Below are 15350 nucleotides of genomic sequence, written 5' to 3'. Positions count from 1 at the left end.
TTCCTATCAACAAGAACCTCAAATGGAAACGAATTAAGTGCTCCAACCAAAAGATAGAGTGGCTGAATGGATAAGAAAACAAGACCCCTACATATGCTGCCTAGAAGAGACTCACTTCGGACTAAAAGACACACAGAGACTAAAGGGAAGGGGATGGAAAAAGATATTGCCTTGATGGACCTAGAGAGTATTGTGCTGAATGAAATGGGTCGGATATAGAAAGACAAATATCACATGATTTTACATACGGGTTGAATCTAAAGTACAAAATAAACAACAAGAACAACAAAAGTGGAAATAAATTCATAGATACAGAGAATATTGTGGGCTACTAGATGGAAGGGGAGTTGGCGGGGACAACAAAAAAGGCAAAGTGATTAAGAAGTAAATATGGATAGTTACAGAATAGATGTGGAGATGTAGAGTGTAGCATGGGGAAGATGGTTAAAAATGTTGTAATAAATATGTAAGGCAGAAGAGGGGTACTAGATTTAGTGGAGTGATCCCTTTGTAGGTTATGTGGCTCTCTGATCATTATGCTGTACAAATGAAACTGGTATATTATTGTATGCCAATTATAATTGAAAAAAACTAATTGAATGGTACAATGTAACTATGAGTATCTAATTGTCTATTATACTTCAATAAAGCTGGGAAAAAAAGATAATTAAAAATAAAAAATGACATTTTAAACGTATATAGCCAACGAAGGCACAGGTTCTCTCTCTTTCCAATTATTTGTCTTTTATGAACCTCAAGGTATTTTGCTGAGAAGGGGCTTTTTCCTCATGTTGCAGGCACACTGGTAGGAGACTGGAACGCAGGAGACAGACATGAGGATTTAGACAATTAAAAACCAATTCAACAAGTGAACATTCAACCTCATGAACTTGTAAATTCCATGGATTTCATTTTTAATGAAAAAGGAGAGTCAATTTCAAGCCCTGGAGAATGATTCTTTGTTTTTCAACTGCCAAGCAGGTCAGCAAGGTTACAGAGCAGCTTTCTGGTCAAGTCTCTGTGGCTACAGTCTCGACTCAGACAACAGCTTCTGGCTGAAAGAATATCTTGGATTCCTAAACCTGTAGTCTATAGTAAAGAAATCACACCATGGCTGACAGAGAAGTGGGCCCTGGTTCCAACAATTCTGGGAAAAGCAGATTGAATATCCTAACTCATTCCAGATGCCATGTCTTCAAAGCTCCTGCCTAATACCCAAGGTAGCATGCTGCCCTTTAAAAGATGAAAACCAGCCTCCAGTTAAACAGCATAGGAGCTGAACACTAGACAGTGCTTTATGATGCCATACTGGGCAGCTCAAAAATGGAAGAGCCTGCCTGCCACTGATGGTTCCCCACAAATGCCTGTGTGCTCCCAAGAGATCTTCCCTTTAGAAGAATGAAAGATCGTACCAAAAAAGGAGAAATTATGCATCGTGTGGCACCAGAGAGTCATCAGATAAATCCAGAAAAAGTATCCTTGGAAACAGTAGAAAAATGGCAGTAAGTAGTCCTGGCTTTTATAGACATTCTGAGTCTTCCAGGAACCCAGAATCCTTATAATGCCACCTATTTTCCGTAGCCCCCAACTATGGCCTTTACTAAGCTGACTTTCCCCAGAAGTGCCTTATAAGCTGAGTAATTTATTACACAGAACAACAGAAAATGAATACACTCCAACACTTCATTGCCCTTGAAAACTTCCCTATCATATTTTGTTGAGTAGGTAACTATATTAGTTTCCTAGGGCTGTTATAACAAATTACCACAAACCAGGTGGCTTGGAACAATGGAAATTTGTTTCCTTCTGGAGGCCAGAAGTCCAAAAACAAAGTGTCAGCAGGATCATCCCTCTTCTGAAGGTGCTAATGAAGGATTCTCTTCCAGGTTTCTCTCTTAGCTTCCAGTAGTTCCTTGGCTTGTGGTAGCAAAATTCCAATCTTCACATGGATAATGTGTCCACGTGTTCTCTCTGTGTGCATGTCTATCCTTTCACATGGTATTCTTTTTATAAGGATGTAAGTCGTTTTGGAGTAGAGGCCCACCCTACTCCCATATAAATTGAACTTAAGCCAGCTAACTAATTACATGTGCAACAATGCTATTTCTAAATAAGGTCACATTCTGAGATGCTAGGGTTTAGGACTTCACCATAAGGATTTTTGAGAAATACAATTTAGCCCATTATAGGTTCTGACTAGCTCACTAAGATAGGTAATGATTTAAAATGGCTCATTATCCCCGTAAATATATTTAAATTTCAAGAGAAGCCTTCCTTACTTTCATTGAAAGCACAGACTGAGAGGAAAGGCCTGGAGACTGTCATTCTAGAGGCTTGGAGAACTGGAGGCTATTCAGTCTAGAGAGCTTCAGAGATACCACGTGTCATTGGAGATGAAGGTTTAGTATCTTTAGGCAGGAAAGAGGGAATTTCAGGAAAAAGAGACTCCATAATGGGGAATTATTGTTTAATAGGTACAAAGTTTCAGTTTGGGGTGATAGAAAAGTTCTAGAGTTGGATGGTGGTGATGGTTGCACAACAATATGAATGTACTTAATGCCACTTAGCTATAGAACTAAATATTATATTATGTATATTTTGCCACAATAATTTTTTTAAAAAAGAAACAAATAAACAAAAGAGGAGAGTCTACATTATTTTCCCTGAAGTGGGTCAGAATTGTAGGTAGAGAGGGAGAGTGAGGCCACATAATGAATGAAAGTATAGGGCAAGATCACCAGTGACTTGGAAGGGAGTCAGAAATTACAGACTAGGGATAGTGACGGTGAGATTTTTGTGTTTCTGTGGCCTCCATAATTTCTCAGTATTGTTATTTTATTAATAAATAGTAATTGTGACATTGAACAATTATAGAATGCTTAATATGTGCTAGGAACTGTGTTAAGCACTTTCCATAGTCCAACTCATATAATTTTATTTTTACAATACCTATAAGGAATGTGAAATTATTATTATCCATTTACAGAGGAAATTGAACCTCAGTGATGTTAAATAATCTGCCAGTAGTCACACAGCTGAGATGTGGTGGATTTTTGAGTCAGTATTGGCAATTTATATAAGAATTTGTCCATTTCATTTAGATCTTCAATTTATGTATAAATCAAGACTTTTTTTTGTTTTTAAATTGTAGGGTAATTTCTTAAGAAATTATAAATTATACAATAGATAAATACTCTTTTATAAAAATGAAAATAATATACATAACCTCTTTATTACCCATAATTTCTGGCTCCTCTTTCCAGAAGTAACCACTATTACCACGTTGGTTGCATACTTCCAGAACATTTTCTATTCATTTACATTTATTTTTTATTTTATTTTTAAAAAATATTTTTATTTTTTAATTTTAGTTGGCATATGATATTATATTAGTTTCAGGTGTATAACATAGTGATTAGACATTTATATAACTTATGAAGTGATAACCCTATGAATTTAGTACCCATCTGACACCGTATGTAGTTATTACACTATTATTGACTATATACCTTATGTTATACTTTACATCCCCATGACTATTTTGTAACTACCAATACGTACCTCTTAATACCATCACCTTTTCACCTGCTCCCAAACCCCTCCCATCTGGAAACCCTCAAATTGTTCTCTATATCTATGAGTTTGTTTCTGTTTTGTTTGTGTATTTTGTTCCTTAGATTCCACATGTAAGTGAAATCATATGATATTTTTCTTTCCCTGTCTGAATTCACTTAGCATAATACCTTCTAGGTCCATCCATATTGTCGCAAATGGCAAGATTTATGCATGCATGCATGCATGCATGCATGTATGTATGTATGTATGTATGTATGTATGTATGTTTATGGATGAGTAATATTCCATTGTATATATGTACCAACTCTACTGATAGATACCCAGGTTGCCTCCGTATCTTGGCTATTGTAAATAATGCTGCAGCAAACATAGGGATGCACATGTCCCTTCAAAGTAGTATTTTGGTTTTCTTTGTATAAATATTCAGGAGTAAAATTACTGGGTCCTTCTTGTCTCCTGTTATCGCTTTTGTTTTAAAGTCTATTTTGTCTGGTATAAGTATTGCTACCCAAGATTTTTTTTTTATTTCCATTTTCATGAAATATCTTTTTTCCATCCCTTTACTTTCAGTCTGTGTGTGCCTTTTGATCTGAAGTGAGTCTCTTGTAGGCAGCATACGTAAGGGTCTTGTTTTCTTATCCATTCAGCTACCCTATCTTTTGATTGGAACATTTAATTTTGTTTTTCATTTGAAGTACTTGTTGCTAAATATGTAGTTGTTGTCATTTTATTATTAATGGCTTTGATACATTTCTTCTTCTTAAAGAAGTCCCTCTAATATTTTCTGTAATGCTGGTTTGGTGGTAATGAACTCCTTTAGCTTTTTTTTTTTTTTTTTGTCTGGGAAGTTCTTTATCTATTCTTCAATTCTACATGATAGTTTTTCTAGGTAGAGTAATCTTGTTTGTAGGTCCTTGCTTTTCATCATTTTAAATATTTTGTGCCAATGTCTTCTGGCCTGCAATGTTTCTATTGAGAAATCTACTGACAGTCTTATGGGAGCTCCCTTGTAGGTAACTAACTGCTTTTCTCTTGCTGCTTTTAGGATTTTCTCTTTGTCTTTAACCTTTGGCATTTTAATGATAATGTGTGTTGGTGTGGGCCTCTTTGGGTTCATCTTATTTGAGCTTCCTGAGCTTGTATATCTATCCTTCATCAGGTTAGGGAAGAATTCAGTCCTTTCTTGAAATAGGTTTTCAATTCTTCGTTCTCTCTCTTTTGCTTCTGGTACTCCTATGATACAAATGTTGTTATGCTTGATGTTGTCCCAGGGGCCCTTAAACTATTCTCATCATTTTTGAATTCTTTTGTTGTTGTTGTTGTTGCTGTTCTGATTGAGTGTTTTCTTCTACCTTATCCTCTGAGTTGCTGATTCGACCCTCCTCTTCATCAAACCTACTAATTCCTCTTGGATTGAATTTTCTTCTTCCTGTAATATATCCACCAGTAATTCTTTTGGCATGGATGTGTGGTTGGTAAAATTTCTTGAGTTTTTGCATGGCTGAAAAAAATCTTTATTTTACCCTCCTTCTTGACTGGCAAAATAAGTTCAGAATTATTTTCCTTAAGCGATACGAATTGCTTCTTGTTTTCTGCATCTGGTTTTACAGTTGGAAGTCTGATATCAAATTGAGTCTCATTCCTTTCTGGTAACCTGACTTCTCTCTCTGATTATTTGTAGCTTTTTGGACTTTAACTTTGTTTCTGAAATTGTACTACAATGTGTCTAAAGGTGTGTGTGTGTGTAATTAATTTTGCTTGGTGCTTGATGGGCCTTTTCAATCAAAGACTCATTATCATTCTTCAATTCTGGAAAATAATTAGCTATTATTTATTCAAAGCTTGTTTTCTCTATATATTATCCGTTTTCCTCTTTTGAAGCTCCTATTAGACTGAGGTTAAAATGTCTGGTTCTTTGGGCAAAGGGGATCAAATATATTGTAGCTGAAGGAAACTTGACTCTGGGTGGTAATCACAATAGAATATATCGATGTCAAATTATAATGTACATTCTAAAATTATATAATTGTATTAACAAATGTTACCCCAATAAACTTAAAAAAATAAAAAAAAAAAACAAAAAAAACAAAACCCTAGTACTCTAGAGGATATTATGCTAAGTGAAATAAGTCAGGCAGAGAAAGACAAATACCATATGATTTCACTTATATGTGGAATCTAAGGAAGAAAATAAACGAAGAAACAAAATGAAAAGAGACTCATAATTACAGAGAACAAACTTGTGATTGCTAGATGGAAGAGGAGTTGGGGGTTGGGAGCTGGGTGAAAAAGGTGAAGTGCAAATTTGTATTTACAAAATACTCATGGAGATTTGAAGTACAGCATAGGGAATATAGTCAATAATATTATAATGACTATGTATAGCACCAGGTGGGTACTAGAGTAATTGGGGGGATCACTTTGTACATTATATAAATGTCTAACCATGCATGCTATAAGTTTCATTATATTTAAAAATAACTAAATATATATATATAACACTTCTGATTCTGTCCTCTATGTTTTAACTCTTTGTGTTCTACTGGATAATTTTTCAGTCCAATCTTGCAACTTACTTGTTTACTTTTCACAAGAATCCAATCTGCTATTTAGCCTATCTATCGAGCTATTTATTTCAAAGCTTATATTTTAATTTTCTAGATCTCTACCTTTAAAATAATATTTAGTTCTTATTCAAAACCATTTATTCTTATTTCATGGATGTAGTATCTTTCCATATCTAAGGGAATAAGTCAAACTTACGTAAAGGTCTTATTTTAATTTTTCTATTATTTTTTTTTCCTCTAACTTAAATTCTTTCATTTATTGAGTTCGTTGTTTCTTTTCAATGGTCCGAATTTTCCTTAAAAGTTTCACAGTTCTTACCTTTGTTTGCATAATCTGCTTTAGGGACTAGATGGATGTTGCTACTGTTTGTTGTTACTATTTTTAGGGAGAGTAGGACATAATCACTGGCTAGAGTATAGTAGTCCCTCCTTATCAATGGGGAATATGTTCCAAGACCCTCAGTGGATACCTGAAACCATGGCTAGTACCAAATCCTATATATACAATGTGTTTTCCTATACATATATAGACTTTATGGCTTCTCTTTGGCATATCAAATTGTCTGCATCACTACTCTGACACTTCGGAGCCCTTGTTAAGTAAAATAAGGGTTACTTGAACACAAGCACTGCGATACTACACCAGTCAGTCTTATAACCAAGATGGCTACTACATGACTAACGAGCAGGTAAGATATACAGCATGGATACAGTGGATGGAGGGATGATTCATGTTCCAAGTGGGACATGGCAAGACGGTGTGAGATTTCATCATGTTACTCAGAACAGCACAATTTCAAACATAAATTATTTATTTCTAGAATTTTCCATTTAATATTTTTGGAGCATAGCTGACAGCAGGTAACTGAAACCATAGAAACAGAAACCTTGATAAGGGGGACTACTGTACATGGGTGGCTATTCTCTGGATGTGAGTACTCCGTATTTCTCTCAGGGGTTGCTAGTCTGAATAAAATTATCAGATTTAGTAACTAAAAGGATTCCCAGTTAAATCTGAATTTCAGATAAGCATTGAACTTTTTTTTTGTATAAGTATGTCTCACATATTCCATATATTAAAGTCTTTAATTGTTAGCATTTTTTAAATTAAATTTTAATTTTAGTTAAATTTGAATTTCAGAAACAGCAACAGTATTATTTTTAGTATAAGCATGTCCTATTTAATATATGGGACATAATTATCAAGAAAAAAATTTATCGCTTACCTGAAATTAAAATTTAACTGGGTTGCCTGTATTTTGTGTGACAATATTACTTGTAAAGCATTGCTGTCTCTTTAATTCAAGCACCTATACTCACTGCTCCCCCCTGGAAGTAGACATTGCTGTCACTATTGTTGCTACTACTTGGCCCATGGAGGGATAAGGTGAGAGGGATATGCAGGGCCAATTACCCTACTTGATCTTGCACAATCATCCTATAGTTATCCTTGAGCTCTTCTTGTTTCCACCACCTGAGGGCATGAAAGATCCATTTTACTGCTCTCATCTACTATAGCAGAGTTTTACTGCCTATGTCCTGGGCCATTGTTTCTCTCTTTAATACTATTTCACCTGCTTCATGTCTGTCAAGGATTCCTCTATATTTCAATGGTTTTGGTGCTGGATGGTGCTGGATTCAACATGTATTAGGTTTATCATCTTGAAATCAGTGAACCTGTACCTTTGTCAGCCAGACTATATTTATTTCCTGGCATGATCATTAGTTTCTGGTTCTTTGAGGTCTTTTGGAAGGAAGAAACTGGCTAGTTTGTGTCACCCTTGCAGCCGAGCTCTAGTGGTGCAAACTTCATGAAACAGAATGGAAAGTGGCATCTGTGAATGGGAGGGTCAAGGCATCTGAAACCTGTGGCAAGGGAAATAAGCCAATCATGCTTATAGGCAGGCATAGGCATTGGAATCAATGATCTGGGATTGAACCCCAGTGACCACTTACTAGCTTCAAGACCTTGGAATTTTTTTTTTTTTAACTCTTCTAGGCTTTAGTTTCTTTATCCGTAAATGGAGATATTACCTATTTTCCTGATTTTAACATTATAACACCTCTCTATTTGATATGCATTTTATAATTAGTATGTTACATATAGGAATCATTAAATAATATTCTTAAAATCATGGTATCTTGGAATCAGAACTAGGGTACCATTACCTATTTCATAGAGTCATGTAAAGATTCAGTGAGATAATGCATGTGAAGTGCTTAGCCGAGTCCCTGGCACATAAGTGAGTGTTAAAGTGTTAGCTAATACTTATGAGAGCATGAGAAACCGGCCTGGGGCTTAAGAGAGAAAAGGTATTTGGGAACCCTGACAATGACAAATAGTAAGAATTTTGGACACTAGGGAAAGCTCATGGGGTAATCCTTTTGATTGGAGATAGGAGCTGCAGTGGTCCTCCAATAATAAAGTCAAGCTATCTTGGCCTGAGGGATCTACATCAAAATATTCTGCTTAATTTATACATCCTAGTAGCAATATGATCTCTAAGAATAATGAACTATATTAGTCACTTTCTGGACAAGTGACCAATCAGAAACAACTGCTCTTACTCTGGTCAGTGGATCCTTTTAATTAAAAATTAGAGGGCCTCAGGAAGGAATGCAAAGAATGAACATGTTTGCATTCTTTTCAAGAGTTGACTTGTAATATTAGAGTGTCATGTAAGCCTTGAGCTCAGTGCAGTTGTGTTTGGGATTTATCTTCATGGTAAAAAGCCTACCATGTCAGGAATGATTGGTTTGCTTTTGCCTTTGTGTGATTCCAATAAATAATTACACCTATTGATCAAAAGCATACATTCAAAACATTGATTTACATTGAGCGCCTTAACTTCATAAAATAGCAACAACTGAGTTGGCTGAAACTGATTTCCCCTTGTTTTCAAAAGAAAAATTCTCAGTGCTACGGATATCCTCAGTGTTATTCAGAGCTCAAAGGGGGTTAATTATCCACCAATATCACAGAGAAAAAAACTGCAAACATTATTAGGGTACAAATTGAAATCCCAGTGAATGTTGTTTGCATGTCTCTGTAAAGTTCATCTCCTGAAGTGGCAACCTCTATCTGGCCTTAGAGGGAGTTGAGCATGAAAAATGGTGCCCTGGTCAGTGAGGAAGAAACCTTGGCTTCACAAGATGGCTGAGCTGGAGGATGACTTTCCCAAGACCAGAGTGCCAATACTCCAAGCTGAATTTATTATGCTTGCCCTGGGAAGCTGAACAAAGACAAGCTAAGGCCTCCTGCTGGGGCCAAGAATGCAGTGCAATAGTTTCCCAAGTATATTTGGTATAGACTTATAGTTACATAGGTTAGCCTCAGGATATCCTGGGTGCAGAGATGGAGAAGGCTGAGTTTATGTGACAACTGGCTCTATTCTTATTTCAAACTATAATTCAGTGTTGTCATTATAAACATTGTCCCTAAACTCATAGTTATAGCCTAGCCTGCTTCTGTCTTTGCTGATGTGACAACCCCCTGAAACACATATACAGTCCATTTGACTGACTCTCATCTTCCTTGAGGGTCTTTCCTAGCCAGCAAACACAGCCCTCATTTCCTCAACCTGTATATCTGAAGCTTACTTGATAGATTGATTGTTTTGATTGGTTTAATTCTTTAATTCTCTCATTGTAGGCAGTGTGTTCTGCCTCATCTCTATACTCTGGGATAAGCCATGGTATGCTTTGCTCAACAGAATGTTAGCAAATGTGTTACAAACAGAGGCTTGGAAAATGCTTGCACATTTCCTCCTGCTCATTCTTGTACCTCTGCTCTTGCTCCCTTGTATCGCCATGAGAACATGCTTAGACTAGCCTGCTGGAGATATGTGAAGAAACACAAGCAGCAGAGCCTCTCCACCTGTCACTCATGTTGAAGCCAAACTAGATCAGCCAACAGCCACCTGATCTCTAGAAATGAGTGAGCCTAGCCAAGACCACTCTGCTTACCAGCTGACTGTGGACATATGAACAAAACCAGCCTAGATGATCAGAACTTCCCAGCTAAACTGTAGACCCAAGGACAATAATATATAAGTGGTTGTTTTGAGCCACTGAGTTTTGGGGTGGTTTATTGCACAGCATTCTTGTGGCAAGAGATAATGTTACCTAACTCTGAGACTTAGTTCAAATCAACACAAAGCCTTCCCTTGCAACTCTTACAGAAGACTCTCCTTCTTCAGAACTCCTGCAGCACCTACTGCTTGTGCTACCTCTTTTGACTTTGTGATACTCTGCATTATATTGGAATTGTATTTCATTGACTCCAGTATGCCAATGGTGGAAAAACATAACATTATCTTATGAATCACTAAAAATAATACCACTAAATGTACTACAACATGTCACTCATTGGAAGACATCCTAATTTCAGAACATTTAAAATGTGTTTCCTAGAATTGATGAAATCTAGCAATTAACTCCAGAGTTTTATGTCTTAGTTCTCCAACAAGATTGTCCTTGAGGACAAATATTGAGTTTCCATCTTTGAGAAACAGCATAGTTAGTATAGCTTTGGAATGAGGTAGACTCTTGTTTAAATTCTGGTTCCCTCACTTAACTAGTGTGAACTGAAGCAAGATACCTAAATTTCCTAAGCCCCAATTTTCTATTTATAAGATAACAATTTTTATCTCAATGGGTCATTGTGAGAATTTACTAGATTATGCAGAGAGCATGGTGGACATTTTAAACAATGTTTAATTAATTTTGTTGTTTAGGTAACATAGGTGCCTAATAAAAATTTCAAAATGTACACAAGGGAATGTTGTGTAAAATAAACCTCCTTCTCACTTCTGTTTCCCAGTCAGTCACTCAGTTTTCCTCCCAGGAGGCAACCATAGTCATCAGTTTCTTGAGATACTCAGTAATCATTTGATAAGTGGTAGTTTATTTCTGCCTCTTTTAAAACCCACTGCACTTAGTAAATAGCTGGGCCCTTTGTAAGGGCCAATGTACTGACCACCCATTGCTGTCTAGAATGCTAAATGAAAATAGTTAGTAGAGGAAATTTGGCTGAGTAGATCAGTTTCAGACATTTCTGGGGGAAAATGTCTGTCGGCCTATTTTAACATAGTTGCTTACTTTTTTTATAAGAGCAAAGTGCAGAAAATTGTTAATTAACAGAGGGCTTATTACTCGGGTGCAAGTTAAGATAAGTTTTACTGTAATTGCTACTTCTTCAAAAGTGCTAAAATAGGGAATGCAGACTTCTCTTACCACAACTGGAAAGTAGCCAAGCAGAGGAAACCAAACTAATAATGTGGCAGATATTGTCAACTGCTATGCATACATAGATGAGGAAAACCTGTATTGACATAATAATAATAATAATAATAATAATAATAATAATAATAAATATGTAAAAAAAGCTGTGGTTTACCAATAAGATCATTTACCAGTCTCTCAATATGATTGATACCTAATTAAAAATTCACTAGGCTCAATTTCAAGCACCTCAAGCTATATTAAAGTCACTGCTATACCAATGGAAGTTTAAAACCAAAGCAAGTATGATCATTTATTTAAAGCTTAGAAATAGTTCTGAAAATTACAAAGTTGCATAAAAATCTGTGGCCACGTGCAGGAAAACAATAGTGGTTTAGTAAAAAAAACTAGGGACTCAGGTGGACCTGGTCTCAATTCTGGCTTTGTTGTAGTCACACTGCATGGTCTTGAGTAAGTCAGTTCTCTCTGGCCTCCAGTTTCATTGTTGGTACAATGAAAATAATAGCTGTAGTTTTTAACCTCACTGGATGTGAGACTCAATAAGATGATGTATGTAAACTAGTTCAAATTGTATAAAGCAGTACCCAAATGTAGTTTCAGAAACATTTAGCGAGCATTTACCATGTGCTAAGGACTGCATGGTGCTAAGGAAACATAAGTAAACAAGCCCAAATCTTTGCCTTCAGGGGGCCTGTAGACAAACTGCCAAACACAAATGCTAGTGTGGTGTCACTAGAGTTGCCAAATAAAATACAGGATGCCCTGTTAAGTTTGAATTTGAGATAAAAAAAAAGAATAATTTTAAACAAAAATATGTCCCAAATGTCATATGGAAAATACTTTTACTAAAGTTATTCATTATTCATCTGAAATTCACACTTAACAGTATCCTGTATTTTTGTTTGCTAAGTCTGGCAACCTTATATGTCACCCAAAAGTAGAAATATGTACATAGTAGAGAAGCTGTGCAGTGGAGAAATTAATGAGTTCTGTCTCAAGGTGTTAGGGAAGGTTTCATGGAGGAGGTGAGGAAAGATGAACAAGCATTTGGCAGGGGAACATAATTATGTGGAGTGGGGAGAGGGGAAGAGGGCATTTCAGGCAGAGAGAAAAGCAACAGTACCAGGCAATAAACACTTGGGAAAGTGTAAGCACTTTAAGATTTTTATTGTTGCTAAAATGTCAAATGTGAGGTAGGGAGTGACAAAATTCGGAGTCCTTGGAAATGGACTAATATAGACTTCATGAAAGGTCTTATATGGACTTTTAAATATTTCATCTATATCCCATAATGAAAGTGGTGAGACTAACCAAGGAGAATATGGGAATACATTTTCTGGATGGATGGGTGGATAAATTTGACCACATCGACAAGATATTAGGCTTCCTTTATATTGGGAAAGAATGGCTGACAGGACAGAGATTTTTTTAATTAGGAAGATGTTGGGGATGGGAGTAGGAAAAATGGAACTCTTGTCAATGTTGGAAATCCTAGAAAGAACAGGTAGGGAGCCCTTTCTAAAGCTAGAAGACTAATGAGATCACTTTAGAATAAATAAACTAAGAAAATATGAACTTAACCCAGTGGGGAATACATATAGGTCTTATTACCCTGAGGTAATAGAAGAGTTTAAAAATTGCTGATATATGGAAAAAAAGAGAATATAGGGTATAGGTCAAGCTATAAATTTTCAGTTAACTAAAACACATCTGGAAGGCTGGAGAGGTCAGTGTCTAATTATTGGTTTACAGAAGGAAAAAAGGATTTTGCTGGGTAGGTCAAATGACTGGATGATTGGATTATGACCCTTAGCCAAAAGTGTGTTACCACCAGCTCACTTTGGCTTAAAAGGGCGGTTGTTAACTCTTCAGAAAATTTTACAATCCAATTTTTAAACACAGTCATTATTTAAAAATTAATTATATGTGTATATATGATGTGTGTTATATATGTATATATATAATGTTGGAAGCATGGCACAGTGAGGAATCTCTCCAGATCTCTCTCCTTGAAATAATAATAAGCTGAACATCTAAAACTCAAAAAAACAAAACAAAACAAAACACCCAATCTGCACACAAGAACATCTGAGAGATGTGTGCATTAGAGCATCAAAAGGTTGGAATCAGGCAAGTCTAAGGGGTAGATTGGGAGTTACAAAGAAGTTTCCATATGCAGTTGGAGCTCTTTGTAAGAGGGGGAGGAAACAATTTGTGGCTGTATCTCAATTAGATACAGTCTGAGGGATCAGAGTGTTCAATGTAGCAAAGGCCATGGATCAGGGCAGAAAGCAGAGCAGGAACTAAGTCCAGAGGGGCAACAGCTGTGTCTTATAAGCTGTGGTTACCAAGCGGGAGCCTGGCAGTGCTAATCCCCATCAACCCAGAGCATGCCACCACAACCTCCAAGACTTAGCACTATGGACTCGGGGAATGTGCGTAACTGGTATTGAAGCATAAACCACAACTGGTACCACAGACAGGTGCTGGGACCGAGGGAATCTGATCATGAATTGAGTATACAGTATATTAAACAGAGGAGGAAAAGCCTTTTTAGCCTCAAAGCAGAATTCCAAGAGGCTTGGATGTCACCTACTGGAAATCAAAAGAAAAAAGTCCTTCTTATCAAGAGAATAAAGAGAGAATTCTATATAATAAATCCTTTTTGAAAAGAAGCAGAGTACACTTCCATTAACGCCCAGGCAGAGAAATAGTTCATCAAACACCATGACCAGCCAATGTGACAAGGTGGCTCAGAACAAAAAAAAGTATCCAGAAAATAAGCTTAAAGACATAGAAATATGCAATTTAAATGACAGAGAATTCAGGTTGCACTCCTGGAAAAAACAAACAAACAAACAAACAAACAAACAAACAATGAAATGCAAGACAAATCTGATCAATAATTCCAAGAACTTAAAATCAAAATAGACCAACAAAGTGAGATTTTTAGCAAGGAGACCGAAACCCTAAAAAAATACCGAAACCCTAAAAAAAATACCAAGTAGAACTTCTGGAGATGAAAAACACATTAAAAAATGAAAAAATGAAATAGCAAGCTTAGGAAATAGAACTGACCAAATGGAAGAAAGAATCAGTGATATCAAAGGCAATCTGGAAATGACTCAGAATGAAGAGAGAATGAAAAAAAAAAATTAAATAACTCTACCAGAACTATCTGACACCATCAGCAAAAGCAACGGAATAATGAGTATACCAGAAGGAGAAGAGGAGAAGGGAACAGAGAGCATATTCAAACCAATAATTGATGAGAAATTCCCAATCTAAAGAATCAGCTGGATTGTCGAAATCAAGAAGCAAATACAACACTTAATACTCTCAAACCAAAAAGACCTTTTCAAAGACACATCGTATTAAAATTGTCAAAAATTAATGGCAAAGAAAGAATTCTAAAGGCAGCCAGGGAAAAGAAGACAGTAACCTATGAAGGAAAACCCATTATCTTTAGACTTCTCAGCATAAACCTTAAAGTAAGAAATGAAAGGGAAAAATATAATACTGTTAAGTGAAAGGAATTACCAGCAAGAATAACGTATCCAGCAAAGCTCACCTTTAGATATGAAGGAGAAATAAAGACCTTTTGAGACATACAAAAATTGAGAGAATTCTCCACTACGAAGCCTGCATTTTGAGAAATACTGAAAGAGGTCAGCACACCTAAAACAAAATGACAAAAAAAACAAACAAACCCATAATTAGGAGTAAAGTGACTATCAGGCAAATAGAAGCAGAGGAGTGTAACTGTTACTAAGAACAGAGCATTATAAGCTTAAATAATAATAAGATATTTGCTATAGCAAGACAGTAATGAACATTCAGTATACATAGGGACAAATTGAGATAAAACTGACTGAAAAGGAGAGGATTCAAAGTTCCAAATTCACAAAGGAAAATAGAGGAAAGGCACGTGCAGAAGAAAATGGACGTCTGTATACATATACA

Source organism: Pteropus alecto, unplaced genomic scaffold (genome assembly GCF_000325575.1).
Source record: "Pteropus alecto unplaced genomic scaffold, ASM32557v1 scaffold85, whole genome shotgun sequence".
In the NCBI taxonomy this organism is placed as follows: domain Eukaryota; kingdom Metazoa; phylum Chordata; class Mammalia; order Chiroptera; family Pteropodidae; genus Pteropus; species Pteropus alecto.
This window is presented reverse-complemented; position numbering follows the sequence as displayed.